The sequence below is a fragment of the Aquarana catesbeiana genome, linkage group LG13, assembly GCF_042186555.1.
Source record: "Aquarana catesbeiana isolate 2022-GZ linkage group LG13, ASM4218655v1, whole genome shotgun sequence".
In the NCBI taxonomy this organism is placed as follows: domain Eukaryota; kingdom Metazoa; phylum Chordata; class Amphibia; order Anura; family Ranidae; genus Aquarana; species Aquarana catesbeiana.
Genome location: NC_133336.1, coordinates 13,113,761 through 13,130,006, shown reverse-complemented (window position 1 = coordinate 13,130,006; position 16,246 = coordinate 13,113,761).

Sequence of the window (16,246 nt, the reverse complement as noted above, 5' to 3'; positions counted from 1 at the left end):
GTGTAGTGGACAGTGTAGTATAGTGGTCAGTGTAGTTTAGGACAAGAAGGTGAGGAATGGATGGACACGGACTGGGGGGGAGAGGCGCCGTATGTAGTGTCAGTATAGGAAGACTGTAGCCAGGACAGTATAGTGGACAGTATAGTGTAGTGGACAGTATAGTGGTCAGTGTAGTGTAGTGGACAGTATAGTGTAGTGGACAGTATAGTGGTCAGTATAGTGTAGTGGTCAGTGTAGTGGCGTGGACAGTATAGTGGTCAGTGTAGTTTAGTGGACAGTGTAGTATAGTGGTCAGTGTAGTTTAGTGGACAGTGTAGTATAGTGGTCAGTGTAGTGTAGTGGACAGTGTAGTATAGTGGTCAGTGTAGTTTAGTGGACAGTGTAGTGGTGTGGACAGTATAGTGGTCAGTGTAGTTTAGTGGACAGTGTAGTATAGTGGTCAGTGTAGTTTAGTGGACAGTGTAGTGTAGTGGTCAGTGTAGTGTAGTGGACAGTGTAGTGGTGTGGACAGTATAGTGGTCAGTATAGTGTAGTGGTCAGTGTAGTGGTGTGGACAGTATAGTGGTCAGTGTAGTTTAGTGGACAGTGTAGTATAGTGGTCAGTGTAGTTTAGTGGACAGTGTAGTGTAGTGGTCAGTGTAGTGTAGTGGACAGTGTAGTATAGTGGTCAGTGTAGTTTAGTGGACAGTGTAGTATAGTGGTCAGTGTAGTATAGTGGTCAGTGTAGTTTAGTGGACAGTGTAGTATAGTGGTCAGTGTAGTGTAGTGGACAGTATAGTATAGTGGTCAGTGTAGTGAACAGTGTAGTGGTCAGTGTAGTATAGTTCTCAGTGTAGTGTAGTGGTCAGTATAGTGTAGTGGACAGTGTAGTGGACAGTGTAGTGTAGTGGACAGTTTAGTTCTCAGTGTAGTGGACAGTATAGTGTAGTGGACAGTATAGTATAGTGGTCAGTGTAGTGGACAGTGTAGTGTAGTGGACATCTTTTATATATTACAAAAAAATTGGGTTGTGTATTGCATTTTTCGGCAATAAAATTCCAAAAAGTTTATTTTTTCCCAAAAAACTGCGTTTAAAAAAACACTGCGCACATACTGTACAAAAATAATAAATAGAAAATTGCAACAAAAAAAAAATCAAGTAAGCAAAGCGCTAAAAATAGAGTAAATGATTCTCCCAAGTGAAAAAAAACGTGAATATAAAAAAAACATCAATGTATGATTGAACATAAAGTGAAACAATACATAGTGATAGCAAGTTGTAAAGTCTGTGAAAACTTCTCTTTTCAAAGAATTTGTGGGGTCTTGCATCAGCAATCATCATCCAGGTGGGAGTGGAGTAGACAGCAATGAATCCACGTGCCCCTTCAGTGGGGCTAAAAACTCTATAAAAAAATCTCACCGGGAGCCAAAAATGTACTTAAAGCGGGATTCCGGACAGCTAAAAAAAATGTTTAAAGTCAGCAGCTACAAACACTGTAGCTGCTGACTTTAAATAAGTAGACTCGGCTCTTGGGTCCCGGCACCGCCATCCTTGGTAAGGGAAACAGGCAGTGGAGACTTGCGGCTTCACTGCCAGTTTCCTACTGCGCACGTGCGAGCGGCGCGGCGATCTGTGAATGGCCCTGTGGTTTTCTGGGAACACACACAGTTCCCAGAAGGCAACGGGGCCGCTCAGCTAGGAGCAGAACACGCCGGCGAATAGGAACAGGCAGATTAGGAAGACTGCCTAGTAACAAGGGTTCAGGTAAGTTTAAAAAAAAAAATTTTTCAAATGTTTTTTTTTTAATTTTTGTTAGGATTTTTGGTGCAATTTTTTTTTTTCAGGGTGGCCCTCCACTTTAATATAGTGTAGCATTTATTCGATAAAATTGCGAGTACATGTGTAAAAAGAACATAAAAAACTTGTAAAGTTACAAAGAGAAAACACACCGCTCCTGCCGTGAGGTCGCAGCAGCAATAACGTCAGTGTATAGGACCCTTCCCAAAAGAAAATTGCAAAACCCACCAATTTATTCTCTAGGGCCTCTGCTTTAAAAAAAATATATAATGTTTGGGGGTTCTATGTAATTTTCTAGCAAAAAAAATGCTGATTGTTACATGTAAACAAAAAGTGCCAGAAAAAGTCTGATCTGGAAGGGGGTATAAATGAAAAAAAAAAATAAACAGAATAATGCACATATTTAAAAACAAAAAAAAACTAGAGAGTTTAAAATTGGTGGTAGGTCTGAAAAGTATGTGCATGCAAGCATGTTAAAAAAAGTTCCCTGTTTATAAAACATAATTCAATTTATATATATAAATATATATATATATATATATATATATATACAGTATCTCACAAAAGTGAGTACACCCCTCACATTTTTGTAAATCTTTTCTTCTATCTTTTCATGTGACAACACTGAAGAAATGACACTTTGCTACAATGTAAAGTAGTGAGTGTACAGCTTGTATAACAGTGTAAATTTGTTGTCCCCTCAAAATAACTCAACACAAAGCCATTAATGTCTAAACCGCTGGCAACAAAAGTCAGTACACCCCTAAGTGAAAATGTCCAAATTGAGCCCAGAGTCAATATTTTGTGTGGCCACCATTATTTTCCAGCACTGCCTTAACCCTCTTGGGCATGGAGCTCACCAGAGCTTCACAGGTTGTCACTGGAGTCCTCTTCCCCTCCTCCATGACGACATCACGGAGCTGGTGGATGTTAGAGACCTTGCGCTCTGCCACCGTCCATTTGAGGATGTCCCACAGATGATCAATAGGGTTTAGGTCTGGAGACATGCTTGGCCAGTCCATCACCTTTACCCTCAACTTCTTTAGCAAGGCAGTAGTCGTCTTGGAGGTGTGTTTGAGGTCATTATCATGTTGGAATACTGCCCTGCGGCCCAGTCTCCAAAGGGAGGGGATCATGCTCTGCTTCAGTATGTCACAGTACATGTTGGCATTCATGGTTCCCTCAATGATCTGTAGCCCCCCAGTGCCGACAGCACTCATGCAGCCCCAGACTATGAAACTCCCACCACCATGCTTGACTGTAGGCAAGACACACTTGTCTTTGAACTCCTCACCTGGTTGCCGCCACACATGAAGACTAGAAGAATGGTCAAACATTCCCATAGACACGCTCTTAAAACTTGTGGACCGCCTTCCCAGAAGAGTTGAAGCTGTTATAGCTGCAAAGGGTGGGCCAACTCAATATTGAACCCTATGGACTAAGACTGGGATGCCATTAAAGTTCATGTTTGTGTAAAGGCGGGTGTCCCAATACTTTTGGTAATATAGTGTATTACGCTGGCTGCTCTATATGAGGCTGATAATAGCAACAAAAAAAAAAGCCTGGAAAAAAAAGAAAACAAATGCAGGCACCACATCTAAGGACTAGAAAACCCTGATATATTACATTTATGTTTTTTTAGACATGTTTTAACCCATACAAGCCAACTAGTCAATATTCAGCTTTGTTTACTCCAAGAGTGGGCAAATGGTGCACCTCAGCCTGCAAAGAACATGCTTGACTAGCTGTGGCTGCTGAGACCTGTAGTCCCTCGCAGCTGGAGGAGGATATAAATAGGAGGTCATTTGTCTTTGTGGACACGTTGCTGCAAAAATGGTTCTAACAAAACTACCAAGAGAAATTAGTATTTCAATGCAATATGTTATTGGATCCATCAGCAAAAAAAATACATTCAGGAGGCGTCAGCAGAAATTAGTCGAGTCTAATATCTCACGTATGCTCAATAGAGAAAAGAAGTGTATGTTATTAAGGGAAATTCAAGTATGTTCTAAGTGACAACATATTTGTTGTCATTGCAAGCTAATAAATCGCAGCCCCCTTGGAAGTACCGAGAATTGTTAATAAATGGATTCTGGTTTGATCTCTAACTTATTTGTAATAACAAATGGATTCCCATTTCCCAAACAACAAGAGAAATATTAACATTGTATCTTTACAGAACAAATGTTTCAAACATGACAAGTCCTTGATGGAAGAAGCTTGTGACCCTCTGGGGTAATGACAGCTGGAAACAGGATAATTGGACTGTTGGGTGTTCTTGTGCTCTGAGCAAAATACAATTGTAACATTTTTTTAAGGGAGCCTTAGAAGAACATTAGTAGAAATGCATAATGAGCAAAAAGTATACAAAATAATTTCTAGAACTCTGGGAGCCCCATAATCCACCGTCTACAGCAGCCTCTCTCAGAAATGTTACCCCAAAGAACCTTTGAAATTATTTTCAGGTCTAGGTCCTCTGATAGAACCAGTTTATAGGTGATAGAAAGGAAAAATGCTCTGTTCATTGGTGGTCAGTGGGAAGAATGACCCTTACATTGGTGGTCAGTGGGAAGAATGTACCTTACATTGGTGATCAGTGGGAAGAATGACCCTTACATTGGTGATCAGTGGGAAGAATGTTCCTTACATTGGTGATCAGTGAGAAGAATGACCCTTACATTGGTGGTCAGTGGGAAGAATGTTCCTTACATTGGTGATCAGTGGGAAGAATGTTCCTTACATTGGTGATCAGTGAGAAGAATGACCCTTACATTGGTGGTCAGTGGGAAGAATGTACCTTACATTGGTGATCAGTGGGAAGAATGACCCTTACATTGGTGATCAGTGGGAAGAATGTTCCTTACATTGGTGATCAGTGAGAAGAATGTCCCTTACATTGGTGATCAGTGGGAAGAATGTTCCTTACATTGGTGATCAGTGAGAAGAATGTCCCTTACATTGGTGATCAGTGGGAAGAATGTTCCTTACATTGGTGATCAGTGAGAAGAATGTTCCTTACATTGGTGATCAGTGAGAAGAATGTTCCTTACATTGGTGATCAGTGGGAAGAATGTTGGTCATCAATGTAAGGAACATTCTTCCCACTGATCACCAATGTAAGGCACATTCTTCCCACTGATCACCAATGTAAGGAACATTCTTCCCACTGATCACCAATGTAAGGAACATTCTTCTCACTGATCACCAATGTAAGGAACATTCTTCTCACTGATCACCAATGTAAGGAACATCCTTCTCACTGATCACCAATGTAAGGAACATTCTTCTCACTGATCACCAATGTAAGGAACATTCTTCCCACTGATCACCAATGTAAGGAACATTCTTCTCACTGATCACCAATGTAAGGAACATTCTTCTCACTGATCACCAATGTAAGGAACATCCTTCTCACTGATCACCAATGTAAGGAACATTCTTCTCACTGATCACCAATGTAAGGAACATTCTTCCCACTGATCACCAATGTAAGGAACATCCTTCTCACTGATCACCAATGTAAGGAACATTCTTCTCACTGATCACCAATGTAAGGAACATTCTTCTCACTGATCACTAGGGATGAGCCGAACACCCCCCGGTTCGGTTCGCACCAGAACCTGCGAACGGACCGAAAGTTCGCACGAACGTTAGAACCCCATTGACGTCTATGGGGCTCGAACGTTCGAAATCAAAAGTGCTAATTTTAAAGGCTAATTTGCATGGTATTGTCCTAAAAAGGGTTTGGGGACCCGGGTCCTACCCCAGGGGACATGTATCAATGCAAAAAAATTTTTTAAAAACGGCCGTTTTTTCGGGAGCAGTGATTTTAATGATGCTTAAAGTAAAAAAAAAAAAAAAGTGAAATATTCCTTTAAACATCGTACCTGGGGGGTGTCTATAGTATGCCTGTAAAGTGGCGCATGTTTCCCGTGTTTAGAACAGTCCCTGCACCAAATGTCATTTTTAAAGGAAAAAATCTCATTTAAAACTGCTTGCGGCTTTAATGTAATGTCGGGTCCTGGCAATATGGATGAAAATCAGTGAGACAAACAGCATGAGTACCCCCCAGTCCATTACCAGGCCCTTTGGGTCTTGTATGGATATTAAGGGGAACCCCGCACCCAAATTAAAATAAGGAAAGGTGTGGGGCCACCAGGCCCTATATACTCTGAACAGCAGTATACAGGCGGTGCAAACAAGACAGGGACTGTAGGTTTGTTGTTAAGTAGAATCTGTTTGTCATTTTGAACGGGTACATTTTTAACGTGTTTAGCTCCAGCCAAAAAATCTTTTTTAAGCTTTTTGGAAAACATAGGGAAGGGTTATCACCCCTGTGACATTTGTTTTGCTGTCTTTCCTCCTCTTTAGAAGAATTCACCTCACTTTTTGTCCCAATGACAAATGTTTTTTGAGAATCTGGGTTTTTTGTGGAACAAGGATTGGAAAGCATCAGTGGAAAGGAGAAATGTTTTTCCCATATTAACTCTTACAGGAGAGAATTTCCCTTCCTAGGGGTAGATTTCATCTCACTTCCTGTTGTCTCCTTCCGTTTGCAAGTAGGAGTTGTTTGTAAGTTAGATGTTTGAAAGTAGGGGCCTGCCCTATATACTCAGCAGAAATTTGGGCCTTAGGTGTTGTTGTGGCCACAACACTGTAAGCCCTCACAGGGCCCTACTGTGAAATATTAGATCAAGAATTGTAATTACATGCCCCTGTTGAACAGGGGCAGAAAAACTGGGCCTTTGGTGGTGGTGCTGGTGCCACAACACTGTAAGTCCTCACTCGCTCTTGGTGGGTGCAGAAATGGGCCCTGCTGTGAAATATTAGATCAAGAATTGTAATTACATGTCCCTGTTAAACAGGGGCAGAAAAATTGGGCCTTAGGCACTGGTGCTGGTGCCACAACACTGCAACCCCTCACAGACATTCTAGCTGGAACGCAGGAACGAGCCCTGCTGCAAAGTATTGCATCAAAAATTGTAATTACACGTCCCTGTTAAACAGGGGCAGAAAAATTGGACCTTAGGCACTGGTGCCACAACACTGCAACCCCTCACAGACACTCTAGTTGGAACGCAGGAATGAGCCCTGCTGCAAAGTATTGCATCAAAAATTGTAATTACACGCCCCTGTTAAACAGGGGCAGAAAAATTGGGCCTTAGGCACTGGTGCTGGTGCCACAACACTGCAACCCCTCACAGACACTCTAGTTGGAACGCAGGAACGAGCCCTGCTGCAAAGTATTGCATCAAAAATTGTAATTACACGCCCCTGTTAAACAGGGGCTGAAAAATTGTGCCTTAGGCACTGGTGGTGGTGCCCAGAACCAAAAATGTTCTTACAAGCTATCAGCGTGATGATTGAGGAGGAAGAGGATAATTACTCAGGGATAGTCACTCAGCATCAGCATAGGCAGTCTTTGAAGGGATCTGAGATTTCAAAAAAAATTATTCGGTTACATCAGCATCAGGTGCTTGGTAGCTGGTGGTGATCCAAGACTGATTCATTTTTATGAAGGTCAGTCGATCGACCGAGTCGGTGGACAGATGCACCCTGTGATCGGTTACCACGCCTCCAGCAGCACTGAATGTGCGTTCCGAAAGAACACTGGATGCAGGACAGGCCAGTAGCTCAATTGCATACTGTGCAAACTCTGGCCAGTGATCCATCCTCAAGACCCAGTAACCCAGAGAATTTTCGGTGGGAAAGGTGTCCAAGTCTGATCTTGCCCCTAGGTATTCCTGCACCATGTAAAACAGACGCTGGCGATGGTTGCTGGAACCGATCATACCTTGGGGCTGCGGACCAAAAAATTGTCTGAACGCATCGGTCAGACGGCCACCTTCTCCACCGCTCCTTCTTTGACTGACCGAAGCCTCAGCAACATGTTGTCCAGAAACAGGAGTTTGTAACCTCCCAGTCTCTGGGAACGCGTTGCACAGACCTTTCTGCAAGGCCTCCCGAAGATGTTTCATCCTCTGCTCCCTCTGCGATGGCAAGATAAGGTCCGCAACCTTACCCTTGTAACGTGGATCAAGGAGGGTTGCCAGCCAGTATTGGTCCTTCTCCTTGATACCACGAATACGAGGATCCTTACGCAGGCTTTGCAGGATCAGGGAGGCCATGCAGCTTAGGTTTGCTGAGGCATTCGGTCCGGAGTCCTCTGGGTCACTAAGGACGACATGGTCCGCAGCCACCTCCTCCCAGCCACGTACAAGTCCATGTGTTTCTTGGGACTGATCCCTTAAAGACTGCTGCTGATGCTGAGTGCCAGGCTCCACCTCCATACTGACACAATCTTCCTCCTCCTCCTCCTCATCCTCTTCCTGTGTGATCAGCGGGCACGCAGGAACACTGTCTGGATAAAGGGGGCCTTGAGAGCTAAGGAAGTCCTCCTCTTCCTGCCTCTGTTCTGCCTCAAGTGCCCTGTCCATTATTCCACGTAGCGTGTGCTCCAACAGGTGGACAAGGGGGACAGTGTCACTGATGCATGCACTGTCACTGCTCACCATCCTCGTGGCCTCCTCAAATGGTGACAGGACAGTGCATGCATCCCTGATCATGGCCCACTGGCGTGGGGAAAAAAAACCAAGCTCCCCTGACCCTGTCCTGGTGCCATAGTCACACAGGTACTCATTGATGGCCCTCTGCTGCGTGTGCAGCCGCTGCGGCATGGCCAACGTTGAGTTCCACCTGGTGGGCATGTCACAGATTAGGCGATTCTTGGGCAGGTTAAACTCCTTTTGGAGGTCCGTCAGCCGAGCACTGGCATTATATGACCGGCGGAAATGCACACAGACTTTCCTGGCCTGCCTCAGGACATCCTGTAAGCCCGGGTACCTGCCCAAGAACCACTGCACCACCAAGTTAAGGTCGTGAGCCAAACAGGGCACATGGGTCATTTGTCCCTGTCGGAGGGCAGAGAGGAGGTTGGTGCCATTGTCGCAAACCACCATTCCTGCCTTAAGTTGGCGTGGCGTCAACCACCTCTGAACCTGCCCCTGCAGAGCTGACAGAACCTCTGCCCCAGTGTGGCTCCTGTCCCCCAAGCACACCAGCTCAAGCACCGCATGGCATCTTTTGGCCTGCGTACTTGCGTAGCCCCTTGAACGGCTACGGAGCACCGCTGGTTCCGAGGACAAAGCACAGGAAGAGGCCATGGAGGAAGAAGAAGAGGAGGGGGTGGAGGAGAGAGGTGTGTCACAATCATTAGCATTTTGGAGGCGTGGTGGCGGAACAACCTCCAACACTACTGCACCTTGTCCTGCATCCTTCCCAGCTGCCAGCAGAGTCACCCAATGCGCCGTGAAACTTAGGTAACGTCCCTGTCCATGCCTGCTGGACCATGAGTCAGCGGTAATATGCACCTTACCGCTGACCGCCCTGTCCAGCGAGGCATGAACATTGCCTTCCACATGCCGGTAGAGAGCTGGAATCACCTTCCGTGAGAAAAAGTGGCGTTTGGGTACCTGCTACTGAGGAACCGCACATTCCACAAACTCACGGAAGGGGGCAGAGTCTACCAACTGAAAAGGCAGCAGTTGAAGTGCTAGCAATTTTGCCAAGCTAGCATTCGACTGCTGGGCATGTGGATGGCTGGGAGCAAACTTCTTTCGGCGGTGCAGCAGCTGGGGCAGGGAAATTTGCCTGGTACAATCTGACGTCGGTGTACCAAAAGCAGATTGCCCACAAGTACTTGGCTGTGACACACCTAATTCTACACCTTCATTCCTCTCAGTGCAGGTCTCAGAGAGGACTGAAGGTATAGTGGGGTTGGAAATCTCAGCTGATAAGGAGCAAGGAGAGGTCCTCTTTGTTCTTTGGTGTGGGTCTTTTAGATACGCTTGCCAACGAACTGCATGGCAGGTCAACATATGTCTGGTCAAGCATGTGGTACCCAAGCGGGAGATGTTTTGGCCACGCGAGATACGCTTGAGACATATGTTGCAAATAGCAGCGGTGCGATCTGATGCACTCGTCTCAAAAAAGGCCCACACCAAAGAACTTTTTGAATAATGCGCAGAGACTGCAGCGCCCTGCACATGTGGAGCTTTGGGGTGTGATGCAGTCAATGTGCTGCCCTTAGGCTGGCCCCTGGAGAGCATCCTGCCTCGTTGGTGATGTGCCGCCTCCTCCTCCTCCTCCTCTCTCCTATCAGGCACCCACATTGAGTCAGTGACCTCATCATCCCCTCCCTCCTCATCACTGGAGCAAACCTGGCAGTATGCTGCAGCAGGGGGAGCATGACTGCCAGATTGCTGTCCTTCTTGGGCACCCCCTCTGTCTGTGCTCATGTTACTGCCTTCATCGAGCTCAGTATCATCATCAGAGCCTTCCAAACGCTGGGCATCCTCCTGGAGCATGTACCCAACACTGTGGTCAAACAGTTCGAGGGACTCCTCAGGAGGACATGGTGGGGCTAGGGAAGGAGTCACTGATGACATTGAGCCGAGGGAAGAGGCCGCTGCTTTGCCAGACAAAGTACCCTGGGCATGGGTGAGAGAGGATGAGGAGGATGAGGATGGCTTGGTCATCCACTCGACCAAGTCTTCCGCATGTTGCGGCTCAACACGGCCAGCTGCCGAAAAAAAGGCCAAGCATGTCCCACGGCCACGTGCTGATGAGGATGCACCGTCTCCACGACCAGCACTAGACACAGAGCCTGCTTGCCCTCTCTTATTGGCTTGTGACTGTCTGCCTCTCCTTCTTGGCCTTCCAGACATACTAATGGCCTGTAGCTGTACTAAGCTGGGATATATATATATATATATATATATATATATATATATATATATATATGTACTGATACTGCAGCTAGCAAAATCAACTGCCTGCCTGTAGTATGAGAACACCACCAACCTTCTACAGGTAGCTTTAGCTGAACACTATGAGGTGGACGCACCCCACTAACTTGTAGGTTTAGCTGAACACTGTGAACAGGACGCACCCCACTAACTTGTAGGTTTAGCTGAACACTGTGAGCAGGACGCACCCCACTAACTTGTAGGTTTAGCTGAACACTGTGAGCAGGACGCACCCCACTAACTGTAAATAGTCTAGCTGCCTGACTGTGGTACTAATAGGATCAAAAGAACACAAGTAATTTTCTTCAGGTAGCTGTATATACTATAACAAGACAAGCCTGCCTGTCAGTAAGAAGATAACAGGAACGGATCTAGCTGAACACTGTGAGCAGGACGCACTGCACTAAACTTGTAGGTTTAGCTGAACACTGTGAGCAGGACGCACCCCACTAACTTGTAGGTTTAGCTGAACACTGTGAGCAGGACGCACCCCACTAACTTGTAGGTTTAGCTGAACACTGTGAGCAGGACGCACTGCACTAACTTGTAGGTTTAGCTGAACACTGTGAGGTGGACTTACCCCACTAACTTGTAGGTTTAGCTGAACACTGTGAACAGGACGCACCCCACTAACTTGTAGTTTTAGCTGAACACTGTGAGCAGGACGCACTGCACTAACTGTAAATAGTCTAGCTGCCTGACTGTGGTACTAATAGGATCAAAAGAACACCAGTAATTTTCTTCAGGTAGCTGTAAATACTGTAACAAGACATGCCTGCCTGTCAGTAGGAAGATAACAAGAACGGATCTAGCTAAACTGAATACAGTGTATATATATATATATATGCAACACCTGGGATGCATATATATACACAATACACTGTAAGTGCAGCTAACTGACTGACTGTTCTGCCTAATCTATCTAACTCAAATCAAATGTCACTGTCTGTCTCTCTCTCAATGAACGCCGGAACACACACTACTCAGGGCCGCTGTGCAGGCGGCCTTATATAGTGTGGGGCGTGTACTAAATCCCCTGAGCCATAATTGGCCAAAGCCTCCTTGGCTTTGGCCAATTACGGCTCTCTGTTCAGGCGGCGCTGTGATTGGCCAAGCATGCGGGTCATAGTGCATGCTTGGCCAATCATCAGCCAGCAATGCACTGCGATGCCGCAGTGAATTATGGGCTATGGCGCGCCACACGAATTTGGCGCGGACGGCCCATATCGTTCGCAATTCGGAGAACAACCGAACAGCCGATGTTCAAGTCGAACATGGGTTCGACTCGAACACGAAGCTCATCCCTACTGATCACCAATGTAAGGAACATTCTTCTCACTGATCACCAATGTAAGGAACATTCTTCTCACTGATCACCAATGTAAGGAACATTCTTCTCACTGATCACCAATGTAAGGAACATTCTTCCTACTGATCACCAATGTAAGGAACATTCTTCTCACTGATCACCAATGTAAGGAACATTCTTCTCACTGATCACCAATGTAAGGAACATTTTTCTCACTGATCACCAATGTAAGGGACATTCTTCCCACTGATCACCAATGTAAGGAACATTCTTCTCACTGATCACCAATGTAAGGAACATTCTTCTCACTGATCACCAATGTAAGGAACATTCTTCTCACTGATCACCAATGTAAGGAACATTCTTCTCACTGATCACCAATGTAAGGAACATTCTTCTCACTGATCACCAATGTAAGGAACATTCTTCCTACTGATCACCAATGTAAGGAACATTCTTCTCACTGATCACCAATGTAAGGAACATTCTTCTCACTGATCACCAATGTAAGGAACATTTTTCTCACTGATCACCAATGTAAGGGACATTCTTCCCACTGATCACCAATGTAAGGAACATTCTTCTCACTGATCACCAATGTAAGGAACATTCTTCTCACTGATCATCAATGTAAGGAACATTCTTCTCACTGATCACCAATGTAAGGAACATTCTTCTCACTGATCACCAATGTAAGGAACATTCTTCTTACTGATCACCAATGAACGGAGCATTTTTCCTTCTGATCACCTAAAAAACTGGTTCTTGCAGAGGACCTAGACCTGAAAATTATTTCAAAGGTTCTTTGAGGTAACATTTCTGAGAGAGGCTGCTGTAGACGGTGGATTATGGGGCACCCAAAGTTCTAGAGATTGGCTATTGTCTTCCTGCTTCTTAAGACCAGCTTCCTGATTGGCCGGGAGGAGAAGCGACCGGATTGGCCAGTAGGAGAAGCAGCGGGGAAGTCGCCCGGGAAGCCCGCCGAGGAGAAGAAGCAGCTGGAAATCCGCCGGGGAAGCCGTTGAGGGGGAGAAGCAGAGGGGAAGCCGCCGAAGCTGCCCACGACCTGGATGGGGTAAGTAGTGCAGGACAATTGACCAATCGGTCGATCGGGAGGGGGGTGCGGGGGGCAGCTTGGAGGTTTGTTTGCCCCCCCAAAAAATTGAGCACCAGCTGCCATTGTCATTGACACCCCCCCTCTACACAGTCTCATAGGCAAACATGTACAGCTGAGGCTCTCAATCACCTTCTGTGTATGGGGAAATGCAGGGGGGGCCGCCACCAGGGATCCCGTGGTGTCAGTATAACCTGTCAATAGTGCAGATAACAGAGGGAGAAGAGAGTAGATTGGAACTATGCTAGGTATACACAGGGCCAGCAGGGGGAGTTCCCGGGCAGCAGGGGAATCAGATATAGGCAGTAGAGGGGGTGACTGGTAAAGCGGGGGGGAGGGGGGAAATTGGGGAAACTGATCCCCTGGGCGTCTCTCCCGCCAGCAGCTAAAGGCTGGCTTCTCCTTCTCTCGCACCCATCGTCTTTCAGCTGCTGCAGGGAGAGACACATAAGGAATTGGTTCCTGTAATTGACACCCCCCCCGCGCTTTACCAATCCCCTACCCTGTCCAGGATTCTTTTCCCCCAACTGCCCACTAATTATGATGATTTTAGTGTTTTTTTAATCTTTGGTTTAAGCCAAGTACACACTATAGAGGGATATTGTCAGCCCTTCCTTCTCTGAGCTGGCCACTCAGCTGTCGGCTAATTGCCAGCTCCTATCTCTCCACAGGTACTCAGCTGTTGATGTTATTCTGCTCGTCATTCCTGCCTACTTAAGCCGTCCAGCCCAGAGGATCTCTGCCTTTGCCTTGGTCAACATCACAGAGACATTCTCTGGCTTTCCTGTTAAAGACTTGCTTGGCTGACATTCCTTCTGGCTCCAGATCCTGCTTGTTGTTTTACTACGCTCATCTCCGGCTCCCTGACTTTTGGCTTGTCTGACTATCCGTTCCAGTTCCTGAACTCTGGATATGTTTTGACTACGTTTTGGTCTATTTACTTTTAATTTTTTAAAAAGTGTGATTTAACTGTACTTCTGTTTTGGTCTGATTTCATGGTTTCTGAATGATATACTTTGTTCATTTTTCCTTTCAGAGGCTTGCAACCACTTTAAAGCGTATCTAAACCTAAAACATGGATGTAATAAATTGAGGCTTACCCATCCTTAGATGTGCTGGCTGCAAAAATTATCTTTTTTTTTCCTGGCTTTTTCCTTTATTTTCAGCTGGTGAAAGTAACACACTTCCTGTCCTGTGTGACAGCACTCACTCACTGTACTGTATCTATGGAGGAACAGCGTGGTCACTCTAGGACAGGACTACAGAGCAGAATTTTTCTTCCAATGAGCCCACCCTGTGGGATTTAGCTCTACTTTTTTCCTGAGTTCTCTACTACGCTCCCCCCCCCCCCCCTGCAGTGGCGCACTTTATCTAGACGCAGAGGCATGGCGAGCGCAGGACATATTTGCACTCCAGAGATGACGATTCAAAGTTTGCTCGCACACACGACCTGATGGAAGGAGTCACCGTGTCTCCTGTCATTTCACATTTACAGCACTCGGCTGCAAAGCAGACGGCACTGTAAATCCCCACTGCTGGTCTACAAGAGATAAGATAAGGTGAAGGAAGAAGGTCCTCTGGGAGGCCTGGACAGAAAACACACTTATCCAACTTAAAGGGAACCCGTCTGGGGTAGAAATACAGGATCTCTTGCTGCTGACTTGATCTGGGGGTGAATTTCGCGTTGTGATGTTTATCCTCTGTGGAGACACAGGTGTGAAAGAGGAGCACAGGGTGACATAAGGAGGGGGATTTATTAAAGCTGGAGCACTCAGAATCTGGAGCAGCTGTGCATGGGAGCCAAAGCTTCTAACTTCCGCTTCTTCAATTAAGCTTTGACAATAATACCTCGAAGCTGATTGGCTCCCAATGCACAGCTGCACCAGATTTTGCACTCTCAAGTTATAGAAAATAAACCCCAAGAGGTCATAGGATGACACAGGATGCTCTGGGTACGTTGGAATCATGAGGGACACAGGGGTCACTAGATGTTCTTGGAGAACTGGGGTAACTGGGTACACTGGGCACACTGGAGTCTCAGGATACACAGGAGTGCACTGGAGTAACTGGGTGTACTGGGCCTACTGGTGCCATAGGGTGCACTGAAATCACTGGGTAAACTAGGTGCACTAGAAACACTGGCATAGCTCCCAACTCTCCCGGATCCTAATTTGGAACAAAGTCCCTCTGTCCCTCTTTCCTACTCACTTGTCCCTCATTTGGTCATTTTGGTCTGATCTCTATAGTTGTATATAAAATGCACTTTTTATTTTTCAAAAAGTGTTTCCCAGTGCTAAACCTTCCATCCAATCTCTACTTTTTATTGGTAAATGTCAAAAACCAGTATAAAGGAATAATAGTGGTTAAAAAAAAAGCTCTTTTGGGTCTAACTAATCTTTTACTTTAAATAATTCTCCTTTAAGGGGGGTGTGGCATGGGGTGTGTCCTATGCCTACATACTTTTGCTAATAGGTGTCCCCCATTCCTATTGCAAAAAGTTGGGAGGTGTGCACTGGGTGCAGTGAGTGGAGTCATTCGGTATACAAGGTACACTGGAGTCACTGAGAACACTGGGTACACTGGACACTGAGAACACTGGGTACACTGGAGTCACTGGGTTCACTAGGTGCATTGGGGTCACTTGGGACCCTTAGACTGATACAAGTTGGAGGAGGAAATCTATACCCTTCTTTGCTCCTTCCAGCATCTGCATGGTTAATGTCAGCCTCTTCCAACCCCAACATTATAAAGGCTTTGTCAAGCGTCACTTTGCTGTAGGCAAAACTTGGCACTCAGAAGCCGCAGGAGCCTGCCAGGGTTACAGGGCGTTTTTTTAGAGAGGAACCCGTATAACAAGTCACTTTAGAGCGTTAGAAGGAGAGACATTTTAGTTATTAATATTATTATTCAGGATTTATATATTATATAGTTACATATATAGTAGGTGAGGTTGAAAAAAGACACAAGTCCATCAAGTCCAACCTATGTGTGTGATTATGTGTCAGTATTACATTACATATCCCTGTATATTGCGGTCATTCAGGTGATTATCTAATAGTTTCTTGAAGCTATCAATGCTCCCCGCTGAGACCACCGCCTGTGGAAGGGAATTCCACATCCTTGCCGCTCTTACAGTAAAGAACCCTCTACGTAGTTTAAGGTTAAACCTCTTTTCTTATAATTGTAATGAGTGGCCACAAGTCTTATTAAACTCTCTTCTGCGAAAAAGTTTTATCCCT